The 13,512-nt window shown below is 44.7% G+C and overlaps 1 pseudogene; it reads right to left on the bottom strand.

The window, feature by feature from the left end:
* Positions 1–12,657, bottom strand: part of LOC132897421 (protein tweety homolog 2-like) — a 12,970-nt pseudogene extending 313 nt beyond the window's left edge.
* Between the last annotated feature and the right edge of the window lie 855 nt (positions 12,658–13,512).

Here is a 13,512-nt window from a genome sequence, read left to right as displayed (position 1 = left end):
TTGCACTGCAAATCACTGAATCTCCCACATTCACACTTTAATGAATTTACACAACCTTGTATTGTGCAGAGTTGTGTATTCTTCATCAAACAAGAGGAAAAAAAACCCCACACAATTCACTTAACGTATGTGGGGTAAAATAACTTGGAAAACAACTGTGCAAAGCTAATCTCATGAGGTGGAGGGAAGGCGTGGCCGAATGGTTAGAGAAGTAGCTTTGGGACCAAAAGGTTGCCAGTTTGATTCCCTGGAACAACAGGAAAGGCTGAAGTGCCCTTGAGCAAGGCACCAAACCCCAGCTGTGGTGTCCGTCACTCTGGATAAGAGCGGCTGCTGAAGGTCATTAATGTGGGACACGGCCATGCAGTACATTAACAAGCAGTCAGAGCAGGAGGCACAAACACACACAGACTGAGCTGAATCCTCTGATGGAGATGCTGAAACACATCCTGTTCCACTGAAACACCAAGATGGGGTCAGTTCCAGCCCACTGATGTGGCGCGAGTGAATCATAGTCCAGTATCTGTACTTTTACAACATCTAAACTCACTGTTAGACACAATCAACACTATTCTAGTCGAGTTGCTTCATGATCAGCGATGAGAATGAAAAATATTAAAAAAGTCTGAAAAAAGCTGAAATAAGTCCGTGATTCAGTACCGTATTGATTCAATAAGTCTGTGATTCAGTACCATATTGATTCAATAAGTCTGTGATTCAGTACAATACTGATTCTTGGCCAGTGATTCAGTACCATATTGATTCAATAAGTCCGTGATTCAGTACCGTATTGATTCAATAAGTCCATGATTCAGTACCATATTGATTCAATAAGTCCGTGATTCAGTACCGTATTGATTCAATAAGTCCGTGATTCAGTACCTTACTGATTCTGTCAGTGATTCAGTACCGTATTGATTCAATAAGTCCATGATTCAGTACCACACTGATTCAATAAGTCTGTGATTCAGTACAGTACTGATTCTTGGCCAGTGATTCAGTACCGTACTGATTCTGTCAGTGATTCAGTACTATATTGATTCAATAAGTCAGTGATTCAGTACCGTACTGATTCTGTCAGTGACTCAGTACCGTATTGATTCAATAAGTCAGTGATTCAGTACAGGACTGATTCTTGGCCAGTGATTCGTACCGTATTGATTCAATAAATCAGTGACTGAAAATTGTATCGTCAATGAGCCAGTAATGTCTTACTTTCTTAAGAGAGTAAATCAGCACTTCTCAAGCCAGTGATTCATAATACAGTACCTTGTTGAGCAAGTCAGGACTGAAGGAGTCCGAGAATTAGCAGTTTAGTACCTTGTTGAGTGAGTGACTCAGTACTGTACTGAGCCATTCCTAACTGACCTACAAGTCAGTGAATCAGTACCGACCCGAATCTCATCATTCAGTACTGTACCGAGTCACTGAGATGTGATTCAACATGTTATTTCGTCAGTGAGTCAGTATTTTGGTTGTTTGTAAATTGATGTGAATCAAAGTGTGACACAGATGTATAGTGTGTGTGTGTGTGTGTGTGTGTGTACCTCAGCAGTAGGGAAGAGCGGCACGGCGAACTGTAATAACCCCTGAACCTGAATCTGCATGGCGGTCAGAGATCTCTGGACGATCGTCAGAGACTGCAGGAGAAACTGATACAGGATCAGCAGGCAGTCACAGTGATGTCACTTCCTCTTGAGGTCATAATACCAAAAAAAAAAAAAGCTAACTTAATGCTTGTTAATCTCGTGACATTCAGAATCATAAAATAGTAACTGGAGAGAGAGTTAGACTGGGACGACTCGGTGAGTCCGATTACTAGTGAAGTGAATCAGAGACTCGTTAAATGTTTGGAGTGTTAAGTGCGTTATTCAGATCGCTAATGAGATACACGATTAATACAGTGAGAGAGAATTATACAGACCTGCTGGAACGGATTGGGAAGCGTCTGACTGCAGTACGGATAATAATGAACAACATCTGCACACACACACACACACACACACACACACACACACACACACACAGAGTTACAGGTCAGTAACACACACTCGTACTTTACACATCAACACTAACACGGTTCACACGAGCGAGTGACCAAGTGATGAACGTCTGTTCAGTTTCTATATACATGTGTGAAGTGGAGCCTCGAGTTCTGCGATGTTTAAACTGGATTTTCTTCAGCTTTCTGTAATTAACTCTCGTTAAATGTGGACAGAGACGTTAGGAAGAATAAAAATAAAGCTTGGCAGGAAGTAGCAGAGATCACTGGTGTCTCTGGTGAGTGTACGTCACGAGGACAGTTAGCTCACTTTGCTAATCTAATCCGAGAATGAAGTGAGCACGAAGCCGAGCACGTAGCACATAAATCACGACTGATTTTCACACTGATTACAGCGTTATTTAATGTGTGTTTCAGTTATTAGCTTTAGAAGATGTACAATATATACAGTACAGCTACTGCTGCGTCTCATCACAACTAAAAAAAAAAAAAAAAAAAACACAACTGCACAGGCCACGCCCAGTTTATTTATTTATTGACAATTTCAACCTAGTACAATATGTACAGGGGCCGGCCCACTCTCGTGGTCATACCCTTGACCTCGTTATCGCAAAGGGTCTTACTGTTTCTACTACTGTTGTTGACCTGGCCTTATCTGATCATTTCTGTGTTTTCTCTGATGTTTCTATGTCTCCTCACATTCAGAACAGCTCAACGACTATGGGTAGGAGAGTCATAAACGACAACACGTGTTCTCTTTGAGCAAGCTCTCTCTTGGATCTCAACTAAAATGTCAGACTCTGTAGACGACTTACTGGAAATTTTTAATTTAAATATGACCCAAATTATGGATGATATTGCTCCATTCAAAATCAAAAGAGTCAATGATAAGCAGAAAGCACCATGGAAGCAACACCCAGCTGTTAAACTGCTAAAGAGAGAATGTAGGAAGACTGAAAGAAAATGGCGCAAATCTAAACTTCACATCCATTATCAAATCCATAAAGAGATGCTTTGTAAATATAATTATGAAATTGGTAAAGCAAGACAGTCTTTCTTCTCCAACATCATCAACAGGAATATGAACAATGCCCGTGTGCTATTTTCAACAGTAGAGAAGCTAACTAATCCCCCACCACAATTAGCACCTGAACTTCTCTCAGTTAATAAATGCAATGAGTTTGCATCCTTCTTCAAAGGTAAAATTGATAAAATACAGCAGAATATTGCTCATAATATATCTCAGTTGCAAATAACTGAAAAGCTGCAATCACCAGTGACACAGACAGACAATTTCAACACAATGTCAGAATTTTGTTTGATTGATTACGAGACTCTTGAAAAAACTGTACAAAATCTCAGTTCCTCAACATCTGAATTGGACATTCTGCCCACCAACTTTAAGTCTGTTCTACACCTCATAATTACAGATGTGCTTCAGATCATAAATACATCCCTAGAGACTGGCATTGTTCCTGTGTCCCTGAAAAAAGCCGTTGTAAAGCCCCTACTTAAAAAGAATAATCTGGATGCTTCAGTATTAAACAACTACAGGCCAATATCAAATCTACCATTCATCGGGAAAATCCCTGAAAAAATTGTCTTCAATCAATTAACTGCCTTCTTGATATCAAACATCTGTTTTCATAACTTTCAGTCAGGATTTCATGCCAATCACAGCACTGATTAAAGTTATAAATGACATACGTCTTAATACTGATGCAGGCAAAACATCGGTCCTGGTATTACTGGACCTCAGTGCAGCTTTTGATACTGTTGATCACAACATACTGCTATATCGACTTGAACACTGGGTTGGATTGACTGGTAAAGTTATCAATTGGTTATGTGTGTGTGTGCAGGATGATGGTATTTATGCAGGAAATCTGTGTGAATGAAACAGTGCGTACGTGCATGTAATAAACATTACGTTGTGAGAAGGCAGCGTGATTTCTTGGCCAGACTGAGACACGCCAACAGACAGATCAGCAGATCAGAATCAGCAGATACGTCAGCCACCTACACACACACACACACACACACACACACACACCTTACTAAAACAACAGCGATGCATTTTTTACTGAAACCTACAAATGTTTTACACTCACTGAATCACTGAATCATTGAGATACTGACTGTATCAACAAGGCACTAACTCACTAATACTGTCCTGAGTCAATGACGCAATAACTTACTGATTCAATGAATCAATAAACAGATTAACTTGCTGAATCAATAACGTACTGACTTTCTGCAGCAACAAATTCAGTTAATTACTGAATCAAAGCCGAACTTGCTGACTCTCAGGAGACAGAGAATGGCCAGACTGACTCAAATAAAGATACCGACTCACTTAAATTAAACACATACTCATTCTCTGCATCACTAAAGCACTGACTCACTTCATCAATCTGCTACTGATTCACTGAATCAACGAGGTCCGTGCTGAGTGACTCTGTAGTGTATAAATGACTCTGAACAGGGTGTGTGTGTGTACCTGTAGTACTCAACAGTCGCAGTGCGGTCAGCGATGTGCGTCAGATCCACTTTGGCCCGGTCCCAATCCGGCAAACCCAACAACTGTTTAATAAGGTTCTCCGCCATCTGCTGCACAAACATCAGCGATTTAACAAAGTCACCTCGCGTGGCGAATATCTCATCCAATCGGGACAAGTGTTCCTTCATCCCGCTCTGAATCCCGCCCAAAGTAGACGAAAGCTGTCACAAGAGGAACAAGACCCAAGACCCATCCAATCATATTTCCACAACACCGTGTTCTTACTGATAATTATGTAATAGACACCACAGTGAGCGTTGCTAATGCTAATCACACAGCATCAGTGTGCGCGATGGAGAACAGAGACGCATTTTTTCCTCACCAGGTTCTCCACTCCCACCAGTGTGCGATTGGTGTTGTACAGGGAGTAGGTCAGCTGATACACTCCATCATTGGTCTCACTGTTACTACAGAAACCCACGCCAACTGCGATACTGCAAAAAAAAAGAAAGAAGCAGAAACGTAGTTTTTCATCACGCACACTGCTGAGAAACGTTTTTAATGTCTTTACAGAATGAATCAGAATCACTTTATTAATCCCTGGAGGGAAATTCAAATTTGCCTTGCTAAGTGCGCATGCGCCAGCTCGCATGCAGCCTGCAACGAATGCTCCTGATCCTTTTTCTCTATTTTTCCTAGTTGTCTTATCTTCGGGGTTTTTCCCCCCATTACCATAACACTGTAACCAAGCCACTATGAGGGTTGCAAGAGTTTTGGTGTTTTTGCTCGCAGTTGCCAAACTTTTTTTTTCAGCGCAGCCACGCAACAACTCCACGCCGCCCGCATTGTTTACACCAGGGATCAGCTGATCGAACTGAAGCCGGCCGCTCTAGCGACAAGACCGGAGGAGATCCCTGCAGTAATTTGGCGGGAAACACAGAGGAAATAAGAAGGTATGGAGGAAGAGGGTGGCTTTGAGACAATGGAAGCTTATTGAAAAATCTTATCAGCCGTGTCTCCCCTCTTTCATCATGGGGAACGTGAGGTCCCTCGGGAATAAAGTGGACGAGCTGACGGCACTGGCCCAGAGTCAGACGGAGTATCGGGAGTGCAGTTTATTGTGCTTTGTGGAGACATGGCTGCACCGGGATGTTCCCGACGACAACGCTACAATCAAGGGCTTCCACACGGTGCGTGCGGACAGAGACTGCGCCAGGAGCGGTAAGCGCAAAGGGGGAGGGCTTTCCGTTTTTGTGAACAACCGGTGTTGTAACCCAGCTCACATCACCATGAAGGAGCACATCTGCAGCCCGGATGTTGAACTGTGTGCTGTCGGACTTTGTCCATATTATCTGCCCAGGGAGTTTTCTAATGTTCTCATGGTGGCTGTTTATGTTCCCCCTCTGCAAACCCGAACACTGCTTGTGACACTATTCACTCTGCAATAGCCCGGCTACAGACTCAACACCCAAGCGCATTCATCGCTATCTCAGGTGACTTTAATCATGTTAATTTGGATAAAACACTTTCCACTTTCACTCAATTTGTGAACTGTCCTACCAGAGAGAGAACAATAATAGACCTGCTGTATGCTAATGTTAAAGAGGCTGACAGTTCTTCTCCCCTCCCCCCACTGGGCAGGTCAGACCACAACCTGATCTACCTCTCCCCCTGCTATGTGCCTCTGGTGAAGAGACTGCCCACCACATCAAAGATAGTGAGGAGATGGACAGACGAGGCCAACGAGACACTGCAGGGATGCTTCAAGGTGACAGACTGGCAGACACTGTGTGAGCCCCACGGAGACGACATTGATGGGCTCACAGAGTGCATCACGGGATACATCAACTTCTGTGTGGACACCATTGTCCCAGCTTGGACTGTCAGCTGCTACCCCAACAACAAGCCGTGGGTAACAAAGGACATCAAAGCCCTCTTAAATGAGAAGAAGAGGGCTTTCAGAGCCGGCAACAAGGAGGAGGTGCGAGGAGTACAACGTGAACTGAGAGCAACGATCAGGGAGGCCAAGGAAAAGTACCGGAGAAAGTTGGAGTGGAAACTCCAACAGAACAACATGAGAGAGGTGTGGAGTGGAATGAAGACCATCATTGATTACAAGCCAACCAACAGTGAAGGAGTGGATGGCAATGTGGAAAGGGCAAATGAGCTGAATCTCTACTTCAACAGATTTGATGGCGTGACTCCAACCCACCACCACCACTCTTCTGCGGGATGGCTACAACCACACACTTCACATTCTCTCCCCTCCCCCGCCTCTTCTTGCCCAACCTCATCCCCATTTCAGGACCTTGCTCACACCTCCTCAACAGACCTCCTGGCTGAGCACCCCCCCAAGACACACCTTCATCCCTCCTCCACCCGTCACCTCCACACTGATCATCAGCGAGGAGCAAGTGAGAAAACAGCTGAAGAGACTCCATGCAGGAAAATCAGCAGGCCCGGATGATGTTAGCCCTAGGGCCCTGAAGACCTGTGCCCTCCAGCTAAGTGGAGTACTTCAGCATGTCTTCAGCATGAGCCTGGGTCTTCAGAGGGTCCCCGTGCTGTGGAAGACGTCATGCCTCGTTCTTGTACCAAAGAAGCCGCGTCCCAGTGACCTCAAAGACTACAGGCCCGTGGCATTGACATCACACATCATGAAGACCCTTGAGAGACTCATCCTGGAGCAGATCCAACCTATAGTCCAATCACTTCTTGACCCCCTTCAGTTCGCTTACCAGCCCCGTCTTGGAGTAGAGGACGCAATCATCTACCCACTCAACAAAGTCTACGGCCACCTGGACAAGCCAGCCAGCACTGTGAGGATCATGTTTTTTGATTTCTCCAGTGCTTTTGACACCATCTGGCCAGCTCTGCTGGGTGAGAAGTTGACAGCGATGCAGGTGGGTGCCCCACTGGTATCCTGGATTGTGGATTATTTGACTGGCAGACCACAGTACGTGCGCTTGCAGTGCTGCATGTCGGACAGAGTGATCAGCAACACCAGGGCTCCGCAAGGGACTGTCCTTTCTCCTTTCCTTTTCACTCTCTACACCACTGATTTCAACTACTGCACGGAGACCTGCCACCTCCAGAAATTTTCTGATGACTTTGCAGTGGTTGGACGTATTACTGGTGGTGATGAGAGCGAGTACAGGACGGTGGTGGACAACTTTGTCACGTGGAGCAGGAAGAACCACCTACAGCTCAACGTGACGAAGACGAAAGAACTGGTGGTCGATCTGAAGAAAATCAGGGCTCCAGTGAACCCTGTTAACATCCAAGGGGTCAGTGTGGACATGGTGGAGGAATATAAGTACCTGGGGGTGTACTTGGATAATAAACTGGACTGGTCCAAAACTGTGGACACTGTATATAAAAAGAGCCAGAGCTGTCTCTATTTTCTGAGACGGCTGAGGTCCTTCAGCATCTGCCGAACAATGCTGTGGATGTTCTATGAGTGTGTGGTGGCCAGTGCCATCCTGTACGCTGTCGTCTGCTGGGGCAGCAGCTTGAAGGTGAAGGACATGAACAGACTCAATAAGATCATCAGGAAGGCCGGCCATGTTGTAGGCGCCTTCTGGGCAAACTCCCCCGGAAAATGCTGAAATTAAAGACTTCAAATGGTGCACTCTGGTGGCATTTAGGGCTGATTGAGGCACAATTCAACGTTGTTTTTTACCTTGTCAAATCTGCAAGGGGCAAAATTAGATTTGAAATGAAAAACACTGGAAACAGTCAATTCACAGAAATATTTAATTTCATCGCACAAAAAAAAAAAAAGCATAATACTGAACAATATAGCATGCCTCTTCATTTTCCAATTCCAGGAGGCCAGGAACAGAATCAAGGTCAAATCATGCAACAGCGCCATCTAGTGACCAGAGAATGTGGTTTTATGTCTGGCTGTGAACGGCAGTCAGTGCATGCAGCGAAACCCTTTATTTTCATTTCTGGGTTGAGTACCAGGATCGTCTAGACCTATATATTACAATATCTTCCTATTTCGATAGGTTTCAGAGGGGAATAGGAGACATTTAGGTGCAGAAAGTACTCTGCATTCTTCAATTTATGGTATGGATTTTTTTTTTTGGTGTGCAAGTGACAGCGCGGTGCTGACGATGCACAGTGTGGCAAAGCGCCACGCATCCGCGCCTTAGGGAAAGCTCTGATCAGTGTCTGATTTCACTCCTGAACGTAAATCCCCACAGCCACGCCCCAAAGTCTAGTGGAAAGACTTCGCAGAAGAGTGGAGCTCATTATAACAGGAAAAGGGGAATAAATCTGGAACGATACGTTCAACAAGGCCATAGGTATGATCGTCGGGGGGGTACATACTTTTGGTGATACTATTGATTGTTAGTATAAATCACTTTAATTAATTGAACAGAACATGCACAAATCATCTCCTGACAGAGTCCAGATTTTCCCTCTCCGTGTGAATCCTGCTGAATAAACCGTGAGTAAAGCGAGGTGTGAAACAGAACCCTGAAGCGACCCGGCCAGCCGCAGCCACTTTACCGGGTTAGTGTCAGGGTTTCCTGATCCGCTGGGTTTTATAAACACATCATCATAGCTGGTTCTGCAGGAGCATAAAAAGGTTCTTCTGACCAGAGAGGAGCAGGAGATAAGCTGGTGTTTTCTTTCTCGGACAGTGTAATAGACACAACGCCGTAAATCTGCCAGCGAAAGCGGCACCGTTTTCCCACGACGTGGAATTATTATTATAATCACAGCCTGTTCCACCGTGTTCCTGAGAAACCGTAAAGAAGAGTAAACTCCTCCTCGGTCCTGAAGACGTCAGAAACCTCAAGTTCCAGCTTTATTTCTGACTGGAGACTCCTTCCAGAGACAACACACACACACACACACACACACACACACACTTCTCCTCTTAGAAAACTTCACCATATCAACCATTTTTAATCTGTTTACCATCAGTAGAGCGTCTGCTGGACACGGCCCTGTGAATGATCGGTTACTATAGAAACGATAACATTAATATAAACCTGCGCTACTGTCAGAGCTGCTGTTAGAGAGAATTAATCAACACCTTCTCTTCTGACCAATCAGAGTCCAGAACTCAGCAGCGCTGTGGAATAAATGAAATATTCAACACTGATCACTTTGTGGCGCTCCTTCATCATTCCAGAGGAATTCTTCTTCACCAAACACCACCAGGGACACTTGAGGACAGGCCTCGGGACAGGGTGGGGGAGGAGGCGGAGAATAATCATTTGGGACACGACCCACAGTGCTGTATTGTCTGTCACTGGGAAAAAATCCAGGCAGAACAAAAGAGTCTCCAACGTCCTGCTCGTGTCTCAAATCCATTAACACGGCTGTTTACAGCGCAAAGTAACGACACGACACCGTAATCCATCACCGCACTCAGCACTTTCACCACAACATGTTCTGCTCCAGCCATCCAAACTCAGCCAAAGGGCTTTAACGCACTGCTTTAGTGTTCAAGTCACTTCCTCCACTTCCCCGTCATGACCGTTTCCTCGTCCTTTAAAACAAAGCCCTGAAACAGCCAGGTTTTAATAAGAACACTAACGGGATATAAATGTAAAGATCTGAGACCGAGCCGCTGACTTTTCACTGCTTTACTAAACAACACGTTAAACCAAGGGGTAATTATTTTAAAGAAAGATACCACAAGCACAACCACTTCCAAAAACTGATTCTGTTTAAAAATATAAAAATAACAGATTACTATTGAGAAATTAAAAAGTATTCAGACACTGAAGTCTGTTCTGGTTGTCGCAGATAATCCACAGTTCGTGTGGTGAAACGCACCACGTGGTTTTGTGCTCGGGCTCCTGGAGGAAAGTGAAAGTGAAGATAGTCGACTACAAACATCCGCGATAAATTACCGCAGGAGCAGCTGGTTAAAAATCACTGAAATATAAATAATTAAGAGGAGGGATGGAAGATTAGAGAAAATTTCTCGCATCATCAGTTTGCACAAAGACGACGTCCATCCACAGCTGGATATACTGTACAAAAAATAGCTCGAGGATGAAGAACTTGCAAGCAGCCAACAGTTACGGCCCAAAGGGGAGAGAAGCAGTGTTGGGCCCAAAGGGTCGCTGGTTCGATGGAAATCCCTGGCTGAAGTGCCCTTAAAAGGCACCGAACCCCCATCTGCTCCCCAGGCGCTCTGTGTGTGTGTGTGTGTGTGTGTGTGTGTGTGTTGCTCTGGATTAAAGTGTCTGTTAAAGACCTGTAATGTAACAGACAGGAATCACCGCGAGACAAATCAAGACAAACAGCATCAACGAGATTTACGAGACACAGCGAGAGCACAAACGATTCAAAACAGGATCAACGAGCTCGAGTACGCAGGGAGAGCAACGCAGCACAAACCATTCATCAGCCTCCAGAATCACAAAGGCTCTGCAAAAGAACATGCAGAACATGCACAGGCAGACAGCAGCTTCTGGAGAACCGTCTAATTTTCAGATAAAGTCAAACACAGCTTGGACGGATCTGATAAGATCTGAAAGCCAGGAGAAGAATTCCAAACAACCTGCAGGAAGGGTAGTAAGGGTTCTACAGATCACAGAGGAGTCGGGGGCTGGTTTTCCTACAGGGGTTTGAGGAGCTCGTGTACACTGATGGCATCATAAATGTCGAAGTTTACAGAAACGTTCTGGAAGAAACTCTGCAGAAATCAGCAAAGAAATTATTCAAAAGACAGAAGTGGATTTTTCATCAGGATGATGATCCACCAGCTGCCTTTTGAAAGAACACTTCCCAGAGACCCGCCCTCAACCCCTACAGACCCGCCCTCAACCCCTACAGACCCGCCCTCAACCCCTACAGACCCGCCCTAAACCCCTACAGACCCGCCCTAAACCCCTACAGCCCTGATCTAGACCCCTAAACCCCACAACTTCGTACCATAACCCCCCCACAGTCCCACCCTATACCCTACAGCCCCGCCCTGAACCCTGTAGAGCATCTGTGGGCTTTAATGAAGACTAAATGAGCAGATTGTTGATGCACTTGTGAGGATGAATGGAAAGGTTTGTTGGTTGAAACTTGGAGGACCTTTCCATCACCACTGCTCCAGAACCTGGATGATTTCAGACCCAGACACTCCGAGGTTCTGAGAAACAAAGGCTGATCTTTAATGAAATCAATACGGAGTGTCTTAATACGTCTTGTGTAATTATCACCAGGATGTCTATTATTTTTATATTTTTAAACAAACCCTTTCTTTGGGGAATGTTCTGCTGGAAAACTGCGCTTGTGGGATCTTTCTTTAAAATAAACCCAGGATTTCAGGATGGTCAGATTCCACATGACATCAACAATGAACCACGTTCAGGAGCAGCAGGAATACCAGAGCAGCTAATTCAATCACACACACTAATGAGCATCATGGGATCATCACACACACACACACACACACACACCAGCTGAGAAGTCCAGCAGTGACGGCTGTCCAGGTGACACAGTGTGAGCTCGGCTTCTTCGTCTCCTCCTCATCAGCCTCGCTGTTCCTCCGACAGCAGCACAGGAAACTCAGATAGAGAGCGAGCGCGAGGAGATTCACACCCAACGCAGCCGAGGATACACACACCAGGAAGAGCAGAGACTGCAACACACACACAGGATATTATATTATAGATTAGGACACTTCATTCAGTGCTAGTAGCATCCCTCTAGTTTTCTGGATTAAAAAAAAACGTTGATTGATTTTATCTAAAAAAATAAAAAATCTGCAATTGTCAAAGCCATACAGCCGACAAGCCTCGATCATGAGACGTGACAGGACACGAGAGGAAATGGCTGGAACACGCCCTCAAACAGACACAATCAACCTCTTCACAGAACTGGAGAAGAGTTTACGTTAAAGAATCGACTGGAACTCGTGTTACTTTAACCCTTTAAATGCAGAGTTCACACAATTTAGGAACATCTAAGATCAAGTCAGCTTCGAATCCCTCAACATCATTACAGTAATTTAATAGAAACCATTCTCCTGATTCCTGTTACTCTCTCCACGGAGTCTATTCTCACTGCAGCACGTCACTCACAGATTTTTACCCGCTTTAGACACAAATTACCAAAAACATATGGAAAAGTCCACATCTGTGCCAGACTGCATTCACTCCTACGATTCGCACGCTGTGGTCATCAGTATTAAATATTAAACATCTGAGGCGAATGTTAACAGCTTTTCATCTTACATAAAATCTCCTCATTTTTTATGGTACCACCCCCTCATTAACATATGACCGCCCATAACAATCTTTACCAAGAACACGGAGCCAGCTACCGAGTTCCTCAGCAGCGAAACCCGTCAGGAACAAGCGGAGACGTCAGGAAGAAAACAAGCGTCCTGTTCCAGGAGTCACAAAAGAAAACCCGAGTCTGCAGATTCTTCCAAAGCGTCCGGTGAGCTCTCGCTGTACCTCAGGTGTAACTCTGGCACCGGGCCCTAACCGGATCTGCAGCAGGTCTCCATGGGGAGCCTCTGTCGTCTTGGTTGTGGCATTGGTTCGGTGTCCACGCCTTCATTTTCCTCCTCCGACTCGGGTTCGTACGTGTACGACTGTCATCCTGGTGCAGAATCCATTCCTTACCTCGGAGTTTAGCCCCAATTCCATATGCGTTGGTGGAGAGGGCGTGGCTGACGGGTCTGGTTTAAAGATGTTCACCAATCAGAGCAATGCTATTTACAGATTTAATATTTAAAAACACAGCTGTAAGAAACGGCCCACTTTCTCCTGGAGGGGTTTCATCCCATCATCAAAGGGCATGAGGAAAAACATTAACTGCTTTCCATTAAAATAAATAAATAAATAATGTAAAGTTCATAAAAAAGCATCTCAGGAATAATATAAAATAAATAAAAACACATAACAGACTTTAAAATAGTTTTTTTTTAATTTCAGGTATAACATTAAATCCTTTTTTTTAAACTCCTGATGTTTCGAAAGATCGACAATCTGTTTATTTCTAATCCACGTGATGTTCAGGGAAAAAAAGTCGA

This window comes from Neoarius graeffei, chromosome 14, assembly GCF_027579695.1.
Source record: "Neoarius graeffei isolate fNeoGra1 chromosome 14, fNeoGra1.pri, whole genome shotgun sequence".
Classification (NCBI taxonomy): domain Eukaryota; kingdom Metazoa; phylum Chordata; class Actinopteri; order Siluriformes; family Ariidae; genus Neoarius; species Neoarius graeffei.
The sequence above is the reverse complement of the archived record's forward strand: the minus strand, read 5'-3'. Positions and strand labels throughout refer to the sequence as shown.